We start from the raw sequence: 19,783 nt of genomic DNA on the forward strand, positions 1-19,783 counted from the left end.
ACCAAAGACTCGGTCCAGGACCGTGTCCTTGCCCTCACGAGGAGGAATCTCTGGGTCCGAGAACCCGTTGAGATTCCTCATAAGGGTCACAACCTGCCAGAAAGCGTGTTCTGACTCCTGAAGGGCTGGCAGCGAAGTCTCCTGTCCCGGAAGGCTCTTCTTGAGGGGACTCGTGGACGTTCTCCGAGGGCTTGGCTGTCTCTGGTTTAATCCTCGAGGATGACTTCAGAATCGTCTTGGAGTCCTTCGACTTCCTCCTGGGAGGGATACAGGACTCCAGTGGTGATGGTGGGAGGCTCTCCTCCACCCCTACCCGAGAAGACTTCTCTGCGCGAGGTGGGGTTTCCCTCATTGGTGCGATGGGGGAACGCCTCACCTCCCGGGACTCCCCTGACGACGGGAAATCTTCATCCGAAGGGGAGGGAGAGAAAGTCTGGGGGGGGAGGGGGCCTTCCTCAAAGACTTCCGAGGAGTCAACTTCGCCCTTGGAGAAGTTACCACGTCTGCTAGTCCTCTCTTCCTCTTCAGGGGAGTCAAAACTGCCACTGATTTGTGTCCCAGTTCAGAGAGAACAGGCTTAAAAGCTTGTACGACCGCTCTGACGAGGGACCCAGACCAGGGCTGTCGACTGACAGCTGTGCTGTCAGAAACTCCCTCTGGAGGGAAGGGGATCGTTCGATCCCTAGGAGGAGTTACCAAAGCAGGGTCGGCCTGAAAAGAAAGCGAGTTCCTGGACCTATCTGGAGTTCTCCCTCCCTCCGGCGAGCGCGCTGTTCTGCGCTTGCGGGGAGGGGGGGGGGAAGCAATGACGATGACCTAGCCATGCGTCGTCCTGCAGCCTCGCGCGTGGGATTGCCTTGGAGGTCGTGCTGGTGGTCACGCTGGCACTCGCGCGATGCAATTCTGCCTAAATCGTGCGTAGGTGATGGCGTGGGCGCGCGGGCGATCGCTGGCGCGTGGGCGAGCGATGGCGCGCAGGGGCGCGTTCTGGTGATAGCGGCGGCTGCGCAGCAAGCTGCATAAGCACTCACGCGCGAAGGCGATTGTTCGCACGCGCGAAGGCGATTGTTCGCGCGCGCGGGCGTACAGGATCACGCTGAGCCCGTGAGGGCGAAAACGGGCGCGCGCGCAGGGGAAATAATATCCTTTGCGCGCGGGTGCTCATGAGGGCGAACATCCTCAACAGCAACAGGCGGGCGCACAGGGCGCGCGATGGAGACTGCGCGCAATGGCGTGTAGGTGAAGGGAGGCGTGCTGGCGAGCGCCGGAGAGCAGGGGAAGAGATTATCTTCCCCTTTGTGCCCAGATCCGAAGATCGTGGGCGCGCAGGAGAACGTTGGCGCACAGGCGAGTGCTGGCGCATAGGAGAACGCTGCGCGCAGGAGATCATGGACGCGCATGGCGCGCATCAGGATGAGGGCGCGCAGTGGCGCGCTGGCGGGCAGGAGAGCATTGGGGCACTCTAACAGGCGATCGTTTGCAGGCAATTGCGCGCTGGCGCGTAGGAGATCGATGGCACGCAGGGGATACCTGGCGCGTAAGGGACTTAGTCTCCATGAGAGAAAGTCCCTTGTGCCCCGAAAGGACTGATGCCCGCTTGAAGACAGGATTCGTGGGCGCCCACAGCGCATCAGCGGCCAGAAACGGCGACGGCAGCAGGTCAGCAGGTCTGGCGGGTGGAAGGTCGGCGCGCCCTTTGTAAGGACGACTTTCCACCGAAGGAGATCGCGAACGATCTGCAGAGAGGTCCAGGGATGTAGCTGGAAGGGTCGGTGATCGACGACGAGGTTCCTATGCGGCGGACTGCGGGGATGACGAGCCGAAGAGGCGCCTCCTCACACCCTTGTGAGGCGAAGGAAGTCCTCTACGGCGAAGAGGAAGGCGGGCTTTGCGCCTTATACTCCCTCTGGGGGCCGTGGGGTCAGCAGGCTGACCAGCAGTCATCCGAAGAGGAGTCTCTGCCAGTGAACTCCCCCGAGGGGGAGAATCACCTGCAGGAGAGACCATTGGACTTAGTTCCTCCCTCGAAGGATGTTGGAGGGGGAAACTAAGCCTTCAGCTACATCGGCAACATCAGGAGCAGAGGTTTGACCCAACTCATCAGAAGCCTCTGCCACAACAACGTCGATGATAGACAGAGGATCAACCTCTGCTAAAGTCAGCGATTTTTTGACAGCTGCTCCTAATTTGATCATGTCAAACAAGGCTTCCTTGGAGGGCGAACTCTCAAGCCCCAAGGAAGCCCAAAGCTGCAACAAATCATGGTTAGACACATTAACATGAGAATCAATATCCTCCCCGGGGGAGGAGGGGGAGCTGCCTCGCTATGGGAGGCAACTCCCTCTCCCAAACCCCGAGATCGGTCAACAGAACTGCGGCCTACGCTACCACTCGACAGTTTCTCGGAAGAAACCGATCGAGTGGGAGCTTCGGAGGAGGTTTGGGGCACGGAAGAAGAGACCTTGGGTTTTTCTCCTTTCAAAGAACTCTTCGAAGGAGAAATATCCCGTTTGGACTTCTTCTTCCGGCGCCGGGAAAACCTCTCCCACTGGGAGGTAGACCACTCCCCACACTCACCGCATACATTACTTCTATCACACCGTTGGCCCCTACAGAAAGGACACAAGGTGTGAGGGTCCGTTTCGACCGCCGACATATAAGTTCCACAAGGGCGGTCAGGTAAACCGGGACACTTCCGCATCGCAGAGGCCAACTTCACAACACTCTGTCGAAGAAAAAGCAAAACAAAAGATCAGTTAAATGGCTGTCAGATAAGGCGAGGGTGACACCGGACACGTCCGTCCAGCACCCAAGCTGAGAGCAAAGTGAACTAAGCACAGGTGTGTGTGTGAGGGGGGGGGGGTAGCAAGCTACCCTCCCTAACCCCCCGCTAACTTGCGGTGGGGTAGTAAACCCTCGTTAAAATTCTAATGGCTTGTTATTTCAGCTACGCCGAAAGTAATTACCCATATTAAATAGCGTGGTTTGTATTTCAGTTACGGAACAAATGATAAATGTTTTCCCTCAGCAGGAATATGTCTCATGATTTAAAAAACATTGAGAAGGGATAAAATAATATTCATAGTATATTGAAGAGTTATCAGTTGTACATATATCACATTGCAATAGGTTTACTTTTAGAGGTAGATATTCAATTTCGTTTTGCGTGATTGTTGTACTGTATAACCAGAATGTGGAAGAAATTCTAGTGAGTATTTACACACTCTTACAATAGAATCTTTTACATTTGTGTAAATGGGATTATGGCATCATGCTCTTCCAACTAGGGTTGTGGCTTAACTAGTAAAAATAAAAATAATAATAATAATAATATTATGGTTGGAATGCAACCACATGTAATGTTAGCCATTATTTGTAATTTACTTTTATAACCCCAATGTAGTTACAGTGTTGGTGGACATAAAAGGAAATTAGGTGGGGCATAATTTTTTATTTACTTTTAGGGATTGGGTCATTCATATGAAGAGAATAAGAAGTAGCGAAGAGAGTAAGGAGGGCTGGTTCAAGAATTGAAGAGACAGTGAAAGATGTCAATGGAAGGTTGTTAAAAGGAGAGGAGGCAAGGAAAAGGTGGGCGGAATATTTTGAAAGTTTACTGAATGTTGAGGATAATAGGGAGGCAAATATAATTGCTGATGCAGGTGTTGAGGTGCCGGTGATGGGAGATGAGAATGAGATAGATTATAAGAGAGGAAGTGAGGAGAGCACTAGATGAAACAAGAGTAGGAATACCATCTGGTATGGATGGTGTGAGAGCCAAGATGTTGAAGGAAGGGGGTGTGACTGTACTTGAATGGTTGGTGAGATTGTTTAATGTGTGTTTTGTGTTGTCAATGGTACCAGTAGATTGGGTTTGTGTGTGTATTGTACTTCTATATAAGGGTAAGGGAGATGTACATGAGTGTTGTAATTCAAGGGGTATTAGTTTGTTGAGTGTGGTGGGAAAAGTGTATGCAGTGAACCCTCGTTTATCGCGGTAGATAGGTTCCAAACCCGACCGCGATAGCTGAAAATCTGCGAAGTAGGGACACCATATTTACGTATTTATTTAACATGTATATTCAGACTTTTAAAACCTTCCCTTTACGTAGTACTGTTAACAAACTACCCTTTAATGTACAGAACACTTAATGCATGTACTACAGTACCCTAAACTAAAACAGGCACAAATATTAAAGGCGATTTTCTATCATGCGTTTCCTTAACACACCAAAAAGCACGATAAAAAATGACAACCAATGTTTTGTTTACGTTTATCTCTGATCATAATGAAGAAACAAACACATTTACACATCTGTGTATAGGTTAGTTTTTGCATCGATTATATTGATTATATGTTGATTTTGTTATTACCAATGTTTTACTTAATTTTTCTTAGGACTTCCAAATAAATGAAATAAATGCCATTTATATAATGTTTTTCTTTATGACGCCGCCTGAAACGCAAACCTTCCATTCGTTTACTGTACGCTCCATCTTCGATCGTAATAAACAAACGAAGGCATTAAACGCGCATGATGAAAGTGATAAATAATGATATTAAAAGCTTTTAGTAAATATGTTATTGCAAATATTATTTACCGTATCTATATAAAATCCTACATACGTAGCAAAGCAGGAAAACAATTTTTTTTTCTTTTTTTTTTTGGCGTTTAATCAACAATAACAAACTGCCGCTAATGACCGAATGATAATTTACGAGAGAGAGAGAGAGAGAGAGAGAGAGAGAGAGAGAGAGAGAGAGAGAGAGAGAGAGAGAGAGAGAGAGAGAGTTGTTTTAAATGTAATAAAAAAAAAATATGATAGGTTATAACATGTATATTCAGACTTTTAAAACCTTCCCTTTACGTAGTACTGTTAACAAACTACCCTTTAATGTACAGAACACTTAATGCATGTACAGTACACCATTCAAATATGACAAAGTAAGACTGCATCTGGTTTGCGTTTCATGATCAATTTAATTTTACTACGTATACTGAATTATTGTATGATCACATTCTCTTTTCGTGTTTTATTTCTTTCTGTACTGAATTATATGTCATATGTAATGCAATGAACCATCAGTAAGAGCAGATATTACTAATTATTAATGGAATTAACGAAATATTTGGGGTCTTCATATATCGCGGCTATTTTCGAAATTTCCGGAAAATCCGCGATATATGTATATACATGCGTTATGAAAAAAATCCGCGAAGTCGTGAATCCGCGATAGTCGAACCGTGAAGTAGCGATAAAGGATAAAAAAGAGAATGCAATCTTAGAAGTACAGGGTGGTTTTAGAAGAGGTAAGGGTTGTATGAATCAGATTTTTACAGTTAGGCAGATATGCGAGAAATATTTAGCAAAAGGTAAGGAGGTGTATGTTGCATTTATGGATCTGCAGAAAGCGTATGATAGAGTTGATAGGGAAGCAATGTGGAATGTGATGAGGTTATATGGAGTTGGTGGAAAGTTGTTGCAAGCAGTGAAAAGTTTCTACAAAGGTAATAACATGTGTTAGGATAAGAAATGAAGTGAGCAATTGGTTTCCGGTGAGAGTGGGGCTGAGACAGGGATGTGTGATGTTGCCGTGGTTGTTTAACTTGTATGTTGATGGATGGTGAGAGAGGTGAATGCTCGAGTGCTTGGACGAGGATTGAAACAGGTAGAAGAGAATGACCATGAATGGGATGTAAATCAGTTGTTATTTGCGGAAGATACTGTACTGGTTGCAGACGCGGAAGAGAAGCTTGGCCGATTAGTGACAGAATTTGGAAGGGTGTGTGAGAGAAGGAAGTTGAGAGTTAATGTGGGTAAGAGTAAGGTTATGAGATATACGAGAAGGGAGGGTGGTGGGAGGGTGGTGCAAGGTTGAATGTCATGTTGAATGGAGAGTTACTTAAGAGGTGGATCAGTTCAAGTACTTGGGGTCTGTTTTTATAGGAAATGGTGGAGTGGAAGCAGATGTACGTCAGAGAGTGAATGAAGGATGCAAAGTGTTGGGGGCAGTTAAGGAAGTAAAAAATAGAGGGTTGGGCATGAATGTAAAGAGAGTTCTGTATGAGAAAGTGATTGTACCAACTGTGATGTTTGGATGGGAGTTGTGGGGAATGAAAGTGACGGAGAGACAGAAATTGAATGTGTTCGAGATAAAATGTCTAAGGAGTATGTCTGGTGTATCTTGAGTAGATAGGGTTAGGAACGAAGTAGTGAGGGTGAGAACGGGTGTAAGAAATTAATGTGTTGAGGTGGTTTGGCCATGCTGAGAGAATGGAAAATGGCTGTCTGCTAAAGAAGGTGATGAATGCAAGAGCTGATGGGAGAAGTACAAGAGGAAGGCCTAGGTGGAGTGGAAGCAGATGTACGTCAGAGAGTGAATGAAGGATGCAAAGTGTTGGGGGCAGTTAAGGTAGTAAAAAATAGAGCGTTGGGCATGAATGTAAATTGAGTTCTGTATGAGAAAGTGATTGTACCAACTGTGATGTTTGGATCGGAGTCGTGGGGAATGAAAGTGACGGAGAGACAGAAATTTAATGTGTTTGAGATAAAATGTCTAAGGAGTATGTCTGGTGTATCTTGAGTAGATAGGGTTAGGAACGAAGTAGTGAGGGTGAGAACGGGTGTAAGAAATTAATGTGTTGAGGTGGTTTGGCCATGCTGAGAGAATGGAAAATGGCTGTCTGCTAAAGAAGGTGATGAATGCAAGAGCTGATGGGAGAAGTACAAGAGGAAGGCCTAGGTTTGGGTGGATGGATGGAGTGAAGGAAGCTCTGGGTGATAGGAGGATAGATGTGAGAGGCAAGAGCGTGCTAGAAATAGGAATGAATGGCGAGCGATTGTGACGCAGTTCCGGTAGGCTCTGCTGCTTCCTCCGGTGCCTTGGAAGACCGCGGAGGTAGGAGCAGTAAGGGATTCAGCGTTATGAAGCTTCATCTGTGGTGGATAACGTGGGAGGGTGGGCTGTGGCACCGTTAGCAGTACCAGCCGAACTCAGTTGAGTCACTTGTCAGGTTGGGAGGAACGTAGAGAGGAGAGGTCCCCTTTTCTGTTTCATTTGTTTGATGTTGGCTACCCCCAAAATTGGGGGAAATGCCTTGGTATATGTATGTACTTTTAGGGTTTGTGACCTGGGAAGGGAGGTCTAGAACCTTGGCCCTGTCTAGGTCTATGACCAGGGAAGGGGGGTCTAGGGAATTGCCTCACCTGGGTCTGTGACCTGGGAATGGGGTCCCATGGGGCTTGACCCTGGCTAGGTTTGTGACCTGGGAAGGGAGGTCCGGAGAGTTTGCCCCCAGCTAGGTCTGTGACCTGGGAAGGGGGACCAGGGGGGCTTGGTCCCGGCTAGGTCCGTGACCTGGGAAGGGGGTCCAGGGAACTTGCCACTAAGCTAGATCTGTAACCAGGGAAGAGGGGCCAAAGGACTTGCCGCCAGGCTAGGTCTGTGCCCCCAAGAACTACTAATTTAGGTTAGGTAGGGTGTGTTAGGTTCTATGGCCTTTTGAATTTATCTCAATAAACATTTTCGTTCAAAAATGTTATTTTCATTAGTAAAATAAATTTTTGAATATACTTACCCGATAATCATGTAGCTGTCAACTCTGTTGCCCGACAGAATTCTACGGAAGGGATACGCCAGCGATCGCTATACAAGAGGGGGGTGTACTCACAAGCGCCACCTGTGGCCAGGTACTGCAGTACTTCTTGTTGACACCACTTCAATTTTTCCTCGGTCCACTGGTTCTATGGGGAGGAAGGGTGGGTCAATTAAATCATGATTATCGGGTAAGTATATTCAAAAATTTATTTTACTAATGAAAATAACATTTTTCAATATTAAACTTACCCGATAATCATGTAGCTGATTCACACCCAGGGAGGTGGGTGAAAACCAGTGTACATGTATATCAAGAAGCTAAGTATCCCGTATTTCATATTATCAGTTATTCAAAATAACAATGAAATTACAAGTACCTGGTAAGGAAGTCGACTTGAGCCATTACTCTGCCTTAAATAAGTTCGTCTTCCTTACTGAGCGCAGCGTTCCTCTTAGGAGGCTGAACAACTCTAAGGTGCTAAAGTATCAAGGGCTGCAACCCATACTAAAGGACCTCATCACAACCTTTAACCTCGGCGCTTCTCAAGAAAGAATTGACCACCCGCCAAATCAACAAGGATGTGGAAGGCTTCTTAGCCGACCGTACAACCCATAAAAAGTATTCAAGAGAAAGGTTAAAAGGTTATGGGATTATGGGAATGTAGTGGCTGAGCCCTCGCCTACTACTGCATTCGTTGCTACGAATGGTCCCAGGGTGTAGCAGTACTCGTAAAGAGACTGGACATCTTTGAGATAGAATGATGCGAACACTGACTTGCTTCTCCAATAGGTTGCATCCATAACACTCTGCAGATAATGGCTCTGTTTGAAGGCCACTGAAGTAGCCACAGCTCCCACTTCATGTGTCCTTACCTTCAGCAAAGCAAGGTCTTCTTCCTTCAGATGAGAATGTGCTTCCCTAATCAGAAGCCTGAATAGTAAGAAACTGAGTTCTTAGAACTTGGAAAAGAAGGTTTCTTGATAGCACACCATAAGGCTTCTGATTGTCCTCGTAAAGGTTAAGACCTTTTTAGATAGTACCTAAGAGCTCTAACTGGGCAAAGTACTCTCTCCAGTTCATTCCCCACCAAGTTGGACAGGCTTGGGATCTCGAACGACTTAGGCCAAGGACGTGAAGGAAGCTCGTTTAGTAAAAACCGAGCTGCAAGGAACATGTAGCCGTTTCAGATGTGAAAACAATGATCCTGCTGAAGGCGTGGATCTCACTTACTCTTTTAGCTGTTGTCAAGCACACGAGGAAAAGAGTTTTTAATGTGAGGTCCTAAAAAGAGGCTGATTGGAGAGGTTCAAATCTTGATGACATAAGGAACCTTAGGACCACGTCTAGATTCCAGCCTGGAGTGGACAACCGACGTTCCTTTGAGGTCTCAAAAGACCTAGGGAGGTCCTGTAGATCTTTGTTGGTGGAAAGATCTAAGCCTCTGTGGCGGAAAACCGTTGCCAACATACTTCTGTAACCCTTGATCGTAGGAGCTGAAAGGGATCTTACTTTCCTTAGATATAACAGGAAGTCAGCAATCTGGGTTACAGTGGTACTGGTTGAGGAAACTGCATTGGTCTTGTACCAGCTACGGAAGACTTCCCCTTGAGACTGATAGATTCTGAGAGTGGATGTTCTCCTTGCTTTGGCAATCGCTCTGGCTGCCTCCTTCGAAAAGCCCCTAGCTCTTGAGAGTCTTTCGAAAGTCTGAAGGCAGTCAGACGAAGAGCGTGGAGGTTTGGGTGTACCTTCTTTACGTGAGGTAGACGTAGAAGGTTCACTCCTAGAGGAAGAGTCCTGGGAATGTCGACCAGCCATTGCAGTACCTCTAAGAACCATTCTCTCGCGGGCCAGAGCGGAGCCAACCAACGTCAGCCGTGTCCCTTTGCGAGAGGAGAACTTCTGAAGTACCCTGTTGACAATCTTGAACGGCGGGAATGCATACAGGTCGAGATGGAACCAATCCAGCAGAAAAGCATCCACGTGAACTGCTGCTGGGTCTGGAATCGGAGAACAATACAACAGGAGTCTCTAGGTTATCGAGGTAGCGAACAGATCTATGGTTGGCTGACCCCACAGGGCCCAAAGTCTGCTGCAAACATTCTTGTGAAGGGTCCACTCTGTGGGGATGACCTGACCCTTCCGGCTGAGGTGATCTGCCATGACATTCATACCGCCCTGAATGAACCTCGTTACCAGCGTGAGCTTTCGATCTTTAGACCAGATGAGGAGGTCCCTTGCGATATAGAACAACTTCACGAAAGAGTCCCTCCCTGCTTGAAGATGTAAGCCAGGGCTGTGGTGTTGTCAGAGTCCACCTCCACCACTTTGTTAAGCTGGAGGGACTTGAAGTTTATCAAGGCCAGAAGAACCGCCAACAACTCCTTGCAATTGATGTGAAGTGTCCTTTGCTCCTGATTCCATGTTCCCGAGCATTCCTGTCCGTCCAAAGTCGCACCCCAGCCCGTGTCTGATGTGTCCGAGAGGAGACGGCGGTCGGGTTTCTGAACAGCCAAAGGTAGACTTCCTTGAGAAGAAAGCTGTTCTTACACCACGCGAGAGAAGACCTCCTCTCTTCGGAAATAGGAACTGAGACCGTCTCTAGCGTCATGTCCTTTATCCAGTGAGCAGCTAGATGATACTGAAGGGGGGGAGGTGGAGTCTCCCTAACACGATGAACAGGGCCAGCGATGAAAGTGTCCCTGTTAGACTCATCCACTACCTGACTGAGCATCGGTTCCTTCTCAGCATGCTCTGGATGCATTCTAGGGCTTGGAAGATCCTTGGGGCCGACAGAAAAGCCCGAAAAGCTCGACTCTGAAGATCCATACCCAGGGAGACAATGGTCTGGGATGGGATGAGCTGAGACTCCTCAAAATTGACCAGGAGGCCCAGTTCCTTGGTCAGATCCATAGTCCATCTGAGAATCTCCAGACAGCGACGACTTGTGGGAGCTCTTAAAAGCCAGTCGTCTGACGGAGCCGGACACAAGATCATGGTACTGCTGCACAGTCTGTGAACTGTCAACCATGGGGAAGCGAGGAAGTACAGTGACAACCCGAAGCTGTCTAGACTGTCTGGGTCGTACAGACAACTCCTTATCGGGTTGCTGAGGTTGCCGCACTGCGTCACAACAAGTCACTTCTGCTGGTTGTTGAACGTCTTCCCAGTGACACACTGACTCCGTAAACAAAAAATCCTTTAACAAGGACTAAGTTTGGACTGCATGTCTTGCAACACAGCTCAAGGTCTATGGGAGCAGGTGTGGTAACAGACGGGGTTAGTGACTGAAGTGGAACCATTACCTTCCCTGGAAGCATGTTATGCTTAAATAAAAGTCCATAGGAGGCTACGCAGCTAAAGGCTCCTCTCCAAATGACAGAGTCCTCAAGGGAATATCAGAAGGAGGGAGAAAAGCACTTTCTCATCTACAGGGACCATATCCGAGAAAAGCTAAGTTCTCTCAGTGAGGGTTTCAATGGTGCAAAAGCAGCAGACTAGAAGGCAACGTTATGAAACTGCTTGACAGTCTAGTGAGTTGGCAACAACCAAAGATGTGTGACTGAGAAGCATGCGGTAAGGTATGCGGAGCATGTTGTATGCAGAGCATGCTGTATGCAGAGCATGCTGTATGTAGAGCATGTTGTATGCAGAGCATGCTGAATGCAGAGCATGCTGTATGCAGAGCATGTTGTATGCAGAGCATGCTGAATGCAGAGCATGCTGTATGCAGAGCATGTTGTATGCAGAGCATGCTGAATGTAGAGCATGTTGTATGCAGAGCATGCTGAATGCAGAGCATGCTGTATGCAGAGCATGTTGTATGCAGAGCATGCTGTATGCAGAGCATGCTGTATGCAGAGCATGCTGTATGTAGAGCATGCTGTAAGGTAAGCAGAGCGTGTTGCATGGCGTGTAACATTTCTCAGAAATTCCATGACCAGTGCTAGAGTGAGTAATATCGCATTACCGTCCATTGAAAGTGCACGTGCCGAGGGAATTGATTTAGACTGTTTTGTTGATGAATTTGATAGCCGGCATGATAATCGTAGAATTAAGCTACACTAAATGTACTATAATCTACTTCACCTCAGGAAAGGGAAACTCGCCCTGTTGGCAACACTGCATTACTTCATGCATGCTTGCATGGGGTTTTAATATCAACATAATATTTACCTTACATTCATAACTCATGATTCATTTTTGTTTTGAAGATATTTTTTCCATATTTGCGATATTGTTAAAAATATATTGCAAGGAATACATATATATTTTTATATAAGTAATACAAATAACCTCCATTATCATAATGTTTGTGTAGGCATACATGTATATGATTACAAATGCAAGTTATGAAAGTAATGAGGTGTTATTTCCAAGTTGAATGGGAAGAGGCTCAAGTTGAGGAGAAAGTGGCAGATGCATGCGTTGAGGTGGCTGACTCATAGCATGAGGTTGCTGCCTCAAGAGTTGCGCTTGCTGTAAGGGTTGCGGATGCGCAGTAGCAGGTTCCTGAGGAACGAGTTAAGGTTCCTGAGGTGTGAGCTGCGAGAGTTGAGGTAGCGGCTGCGCAGAACGCAGTTCTTGTCTCGCGAGTTGAGGTTCCTGAGGTGCTAGCCTAAGCTGCAGCGAGTGCTGAGGTGGCTGCCTCATTGATGGAAGAGGTTGTCGTACCTCAAGAGATTGTTGCCTCGCTGGTGGAACCGCAAGCGGAAGCGGAGGAAGTAAGGCATAAGATTCCTGCTCCCATTGCTGAGGTTGCCTTAAGGAAGGCGGAGGTTGCTGCACACCGCTGGTAACTGGCAACTCAGTACGCGGTAAGGTATCCTGAGGAACCTCAACATCGTACGCCTGGCAGACTGGACTGCGGTGAGGCGGAGCGATCGCAGGAGGAGGTGTAACCTTCTCAGCCTGACACTCACGCATTAAGACCGCAAGCTGTGACTGCATGGACTGCAACAAAGTCATCTTGGGGTCGGCAGACGCTAAGGTCTGCTGAGGCAAAGCCTTAACAGAAGATGAGGTCTGTTGCGGCATCACCTTACCTCTCTTAGGAGGTGTGCAGTCACCTGATGACTGCGGAGAGTCAGAGCTAACCCAATGACTGCATCCGGGTTGTTGAACTCTAGAGGTCTGGACTTTACGTTTAAGAGGTCTTGAGACCTGAGTCCAGCGTTATCTCCCCGAAATTTCTTCTGCAGACGAGTAAAATAAGGGCTCAATCGTCTGCGGGTGGGAGTGACGGTCTCTGTAAGACACGCCCGCAACCACCGAGGATACTTCTGTGCGCCGATCAAGGCCTGCCGAACCCTTTTGCCCTTCGACATTGCTTCTCCCCTGGGCTTGGGAGCTTGCAAGAGGTCCCGGACTGGGAGGACGACTGGCACGCAAGAAGTACCCTCACGCACAACACTGACACACTTTGCGCTAATCACTTATCACTTTTGAATTTCTGTTTGCACTTATTTCACTGAACTCGAAACTTTAAGTGGTTTGTACCTGAAACACGCAATTCTATCCTTCTTTAAAAGTTAGTAATTGCGAAAACAGAATTACAATGTAACAGAAAAATCTAATGAAAGATAAATAATTCAGTGGCTGGAAAGAGACTAAACACTAGATCAAATAAACTACGTTTAAAATCTCTCACCGCATAAAGCTTGAGAACAAGAATAAACTCTAGAAACGTTTACCTTCTTCCCCTAAAGAGACTAGGGAGAAGAGCAAAAACGATAACAACGTTACTCGCTTGAACGAAACGTTTATCCAGCTCTCTCTCCCTCCGTCTCTATCTCTCTCTCTCTCTCTCTCTAGACTTAGAACCTGAGAGAAGAGCCCAATCATATATACTCGTTAAAACATATTATTGTTAAAGGAAAAAAACTGAAAGATTTCCCAAATAAAAAGTTCCTTTATTAGAATTAAAACCATTAAGCTAAGAAAGAATGAACAAAACGTTATAAACGGTTTACTCTTACTGCAACGTGACACCGTGAAAATTCTCTCTCTATCGTAACGATAGAGCGCAAGTTGAACGTTCTGAACGTCAACAACTGCAGAGACAAAACAAAACGTTAGTTCAACTTTGAAACAGTACGAGACTATCAAAGAAATTCTTTCAAAAACATTAAAATAGCATAATATGTTAACAGGTAAAACCGAAATGACGGGCTCAATGTTAAATAACTTCGGTACAAGAAAAGACCGCCTACTATTAGGAAAGGTCGAATATAAACAAATATAAAAATTAATTTTAATAATTTTATCATAAAAGGAAGTTAATCGAAGAGGCCTATAAAAGGCGGAGAGATATAAAATAAATCTATAACTTTTGTTAAGCAAAATTAAGAAAGAGAGTCTATACTCTCTTAGACACCAACACTTCCGTCTAAGGGAAGGGTCGGCCATTTAAAGGTGAAAGAGAGTTCATACTCTCTTCGTCACCATAATTAATCAAATTAATTCCAAAAGCTAGCTAAGCTAATAATAGAACTTCCTGAATAGCGAAAGCTGAAATCTTAGAGCAATACTTCACCAAAAACCGTGAACAAGACTCCAAAATTATAAGCGTATCCATGAACGTCTTGCCGGAAGCACGACAGAGGAAAAATTGAAGTGGTGTCAACAAGAAGTACTGCAGTACCTGGCCACAGTTGGCGCTTGTGAGTACACCCCCCTCTTGTATAGCGATCGCTGGCGTATCCCTTCCGTAGAATTCTGTCGGGCAACAGAGTTGACAGCTACATGATTATCGGGTAAGTTTAATATTGAAAAAAAAACTTTCCTTGCAAAGAAAACTTTTCCCTACAGTCAATAGTGTGTTTACAATGAGTTTTACCTTTATTCCAGTCGTACATAATCTTTTCTTTTTTTCTCCCCCACCCAAAGCCCCAGCTCCCACCCGTGTCCGTTGGGAAGATGAAGGATGACAGAACAGACTATTTGTGAAGCAAGGTAAAGGTCAAATTCGTTGAAAGCATACTATTTACTGTATGAAGTTTTTTTTTCTATTAGAAATGTTATCCAGTGGTAAAATATAATTTTACCAAATCTGTACCATAATCTTTTATGTGATAGTGTAGAATTAGCTTATAATCCTCCTTCCACTTATTCTATTTGATTATTTTTTTCATTTTTTTTCAATTTTTTTCTTTTTTGGATTCTAATGATAATTCTTATAACTACATCAGAGGCTGCTTTTCAACACTGAAATCAATACAAAACTTTTCTAAGATGCTCTATGGATTCAAGGAGATTAAATTTACAAAAGATGCGTTGCTTTTAATGGAGAAAAAAAATCCTGTTGTCATTCAGATCAAGGAGCAAATAACTGATCTTTTTGCGCAAATTAAAACAAGAATGGAATTTATTTATATATGAATGGATAAAGCTTGAACAGTAACAATTTGGGTTAAGCAAAATATTTTCTATCTTTTTTATTATAATTTATCAAGTTTCTGAACAAATTTGGGTATTAACCTACCTGTTTGTTTCCTTTCACACAACATTACAGCAAAGGCTACAAATTTTCTGAAGCGACACCCTAACTCATTTTAGGGACGAGCAGCCACGAGTTGGTAAAGCTGCCAAAGATCCAGCCAGAGACACACTCTGTTACCAATAATGGCCGATATCGAATTGGAATATGACCGATGGAAGGCCGAGCCCAATAGCACTCAAATGAGTGTGCTACAGCTATGTAAAGATGCCAGATACTCCCAATCTCCCATGCGAAACGAATGGCTCCATCTATTGACCGAACGATTAACCAATAACCATTCATAGCGGTAATGCTTACGGGAATATAGGATGGAAATCTATTGTAAATTCTGCGACATATTTGTTCATAATTTGCATTACTACGTCAGTATATTTCATTCTTATATATATGACATTCTAAAATTTTAGATCACTAAATTGCAAATTTACAAATAGGTAGGCCTACATACAGATTATGAATACATATCCTTATGTTCTCAATATATTTTTCAGAATATATTTTTCTTGCAAAACTAAGTATTGTATATTACAATCATTTATAAATGTTCTACACAATATCACGCTCGTATAAAGTAAAACATACTGGTAGGTTGGCCAGGGCACCAGCCGCCCGTTGGGATACTACCGCTAAAGAGTTATGGGGTCCTTTGACTGATCAGACAGTACTACATTGTATCCTTCTTTCTGGTCACGGTTCTTTCCCTTTGCCTAAAAATACACCGACTAATCTGGCCTATTCTTTACAGATTCGCCGCAGTCCTCATACACCTGACTACACTGAGATTACCAAACCATTCTTCTTCACCCAAGTGGTTAACTACTGTACTGTAATTGCTCAGTGGTTACTTTCCTCTTGGTAAGGGTAGAAGAGACTTTGCATCCTTCATTCACTCTCTGACGTACATCTGCTTCCACTCCACCATTTCCTATAAAAACAGACCCCAAGTACTTGAACTGATCCACCTCTTAAGTAACTCTCCATTCAACATGACATTCAACCTTGCACCACCCTCCCTTCTCGTATATCTCATAACCTTACTCTTAGCTCTTCTAAGAGAAGGACACTCCAAAATCAAACTATTGTTCTCTAGTCTTGGGTAGTGCCATAGCCTCTGTACCATAGTCTTCCACTGTCTTGGGTTAGAGTTCTCTTGCTTGAGGGTACACTCGGGCACACTGCTCAATCTGGTTTATCTTCCTCCTGTTTTGTTAAAGTAAATTATTTATAGTTTATATAGGGAACATTTATTTTGATGTTACTGTTCTCAAAATATTTTATTTTTTCCTTTTTTCCTTTCCTCACTGTTCTATTTTCCCTGCTTTTCCAACTAGGGTGTAGCTTAGAAATTTATAATAATAATAATAATAATAATAATAATAATAATAATAATAATAATAATATCTGATCTGATTTGTTAAACTTAGCCACAAGTCCCTATGTGTAGGCATACATTTAATTACAATTTGTAGGCCACTGTAGAAATGAGATATTACGCGTATATAAAACACAATTGTATTTTTCTTTATTGTAATGGAAATGCATGATACACTCATGTCTACTCTTTAGTAATATAAACTAATAAATGTACAAATATACAAACAAAATGAACAAAATAACTCACTAAATTGTATCACATAAAAATAATCAAAAGGGGTTGGAAATGATATAGTCTTTGGTATTAGTAAGTCTATTATAGATGAAAAGGGTCTTACACCGGCATGGGTCATTGGTAAATAAATTTATTAACAATTAACTACTGTAGTTAAGTGAATAAAAGGCCTGTTTTTGACTTATTTTCTTAATACGATTTTCATGGTGGGACTGAATTTCATGGCATCACCAACTACTATTCTAAATTTCACAAATGTTCCTAACTCATTATTGACCCCCTGCCAATAATGACTAAAACACTATTGATATATGCAAAGTTAGAAATACAAAACTGGTTGATTTGTTTATATTTATATGCAAAGAGGCAATGAAACGACTGAATATTAAAAAGAAATATATGAAAACTATGAAGAATTATCTTTACGTTTTATTTTTAATTAATCTTTTATTCTTATTTATCCCGTGCATGATCTAGTTTAGTTGCCTTCTATATTTTCTTGTTTTTCTCTTGCATGATTTATTTTAGTTACCATCACCATTCTCTACCGTGTCTCTTGTGTCAGCCATTCTGTGATAATTGTTTGGTCCCTCTGACTGTGAGGCATTTACTTATTGAATGTCCCAGTCTTGTGGGTATCAGGGAACAATTCCTGTCTGAAGCTCGTGGCGAGGATGGCAAGTACATCCTCACCAAGATTCTTGGAGGGGACATTTTTTAGGATGCTAGTGGCATTTTTAAATTCATATGAGAAGCTGGCCTTCTTACTCGGTTTTAAATGTACTAAATTTTAAAAGTTTCATTGTTAAGTTATTTATTAATTTGTTTTTATTTTTAGTTTTTATCTTAATTATTAATTGTTAATTAAGCATGATTAAATCGGTATTAATGACCACTGATGTTATGATACCAGATAATTACAAATCATTCATTCCTATCTATCGTGATTCTCTGCTCGTGACGTCACGACATGTAGACTTCTATGGTACTAATTAACTGTATGAAATAGTTCTCATTTTCTTGAGCTGCATATTCTACAATAAAATATTTCTCTGATCTTGGCTGCAAGTTGAGCATTAGAATTTATGGGCATTTTTTACATCTCTGCATAATTTTCAAGTCTGTTTGACGAGGAATCTTATCATCCGAGAGAGTTAGGGTTTATTCTTAGGTATACTCTACAGGAACCGCAAGATTACTATGTATTCTATATGGACACCCATCAAGACCTTCGTCTGTTCCTTCAGAGATATTAAACCCGTTTCCCGATTCTGCTATGGTAATTCAAGACAAGGTATGCCTAGAGCAGCGGTCGCCAACCGGTGGTCCGTGGAAAAATTTCGGTGGTCCACAGAAAAATTGGGACATTATTCAATTTTTATGTTATTTTAATCCTCTTCAGGAAACCCAGATACAAATTGCACAGAAGCCAGAGATGCAAGTGTTGTCAATTTAGCATTTTACGGCAATTAAACATTAACAATTTGAATGCAGCATTTAGCAGAAAAAAACAGCATTGATTATCTACCAGCTTTGTTAATTACAATAAATTAATTATCATAATTGTGAAGTTCTCCCTATATTGTGTAGGCTTACATAAAACGCTTATTAAATAAAACTTTTTCATAACTGTACCGAACACAGTGAGTGTGTTTATTTGTTGCAGGAGACGAAAGTGTGTGTCATATATTTTGGTAAATGTGGAGGTCATGGCCGATTCCTTTTTTTGTAATTCTGGTATTTTTCTATAGGTTTGTGTTGATAGTTTAACAAAACTTTTGTTGTATTTAAAGTTTATACGTGAAACCTATCAAACATGATGCGCAACTGTTTCTTAAATTGCAGCTTCTCTTTTTAGTTGGCTTTCATATTTAGATAAAATAGGATGTAATTAACCCGTAATTGGTAAGAAAGAACTAGGAGATATCTTGCATTTCTTTAGTAAAACTAAAGATAGAATAATTAACGATATTAGTTATATTTTACTTAACCATGAGCTGATCAATGAATCAAAGTCCTCGCCAGGCACCATTAGAAAGAACATTCGGAAAAACTCGAGGTAAAAAGAAAATATAAAACTTGTATTCATCAACATCCCGTATTCAAGCCTCTTTTATTGTGATTTCTGAAAGATACTTGCAAAGGGAAAAAAGTAGCTAAGAAACCGGTTGAATACTTTCAATGATTGCATGAAAATAAGCAAAAATAAGTTAGTGCCTTTAATCAATTCATTATATCACGTTGTTTTATGTTGTTCTGACTAAGCCTTTATTCTGTTGTTCAACTTTGCTCACGCTGTTAAGACAATCTTATGAAAATAGAGTAATTTGTAAGAATAAAGGTGCGAGATAGGTGAATTGATTGGTTGTTGAAGAATGTCATTATTTTAGGATTCCTATCCCATAGCACTTCAACAACGCTTGCAGTAATTGACAGAATTTTTTGGTTGTTTTCACACAAAGGAAGATGATCACAGACATGGTAATATGTGGGTAATAGGCCATTTGCAGTAAACATTAGAAATAACATTAAATAGCGTGATTGAGAAAGAAGACTTCATCAACGACATTCCCAAAGCTAAATTTCAGTCATCCTTATCAGAACCTGCTTTTGGGTTTCCCTAAACAGAGATTACACATCACTGGGTGATAGATCAATGGAAATTTGGATTAAATTTCCAACAGCATATTTGTGTGAAAAAGACATTTTCATCTGACAACGCAATTAAGACTATAGCTACTGATCTTGGATTGACATAAAATCAGCCCTTCGTCTTGCATTTACGCCATTGGAGTAAAAAATCCACAAACTTATCGCAAATAAACAGGAGCAAATATCATTTAAAATATGCAATGCTTAAATAAACTTCACATTTAAATTTTTTTTAAATAATTAAACTATCTTTTTAAATGAAATACATATATTTCACATTAATACAAAAAAAAGTACTCTGATTGCTATTATACAAATGCATTTTTTAGAAAGTCGTATTAGTGGTCCGCCAAATTTAAAATCATACATTTAGTGGTCCATGAAGTTTGGAAGGTTGGCGACCGCTGGCCAGAGGGACGC

The 19,783-nt window shown here is 42.9% G+C and overlaps 2 long non-coding RNA genes across 2 annotated transcripts in view; both read right to left on the reverse strand.

Moving 5' to 3' along the window:
• The window catches only part of LOC137625502 (uncharacterized), a 94,323-nt gene extending 78,929 nt beyond the window's left edge, over positions 1 to 15,394 (reverse strand). Inside the window, exon 1 of the long non-coding RNA XR_011040861.1 lies at positions 15,085 to 15,394. This is a non-coding gene — a long non-coding RNA (uncharacterized lncRNA). The remainder of the gene's footprint in view (positions 1 to 15,084) is intronic.
• A 1,503-nt stretch (positions 15,395 to 16,897) lies between these two features.
• LOC137625559 (uncharacterized) overlaps positions 16,898 to 19,783 on the reverse strand; it is a 236,021-nt gene continuing 233,135 nt past the window's right edge. The window contains exon 3 of the long non-coding RNA XR_011040862.1: positions 16,898 to 19,783. This exon is cut by the window's right edge and continues 331 nt beyond it. This is a non-coding gene — a long non-coding RNA (uncharacterized lncRNA).

Source organism: Palaemon carinicauda, chromosome 2, assembly GCF_036898095.1.
Source record: "Palaemon carinicauda isolate YSFRI2023 chromosome 2, ASM3689809v2, whole genome shotgun sequence".
NCBI lineage: Eukaryota > Metazoa > Arthropoda > Malacostraca > Decapoda > Palaemonidae > Palaemon > Palaemon carinicauda.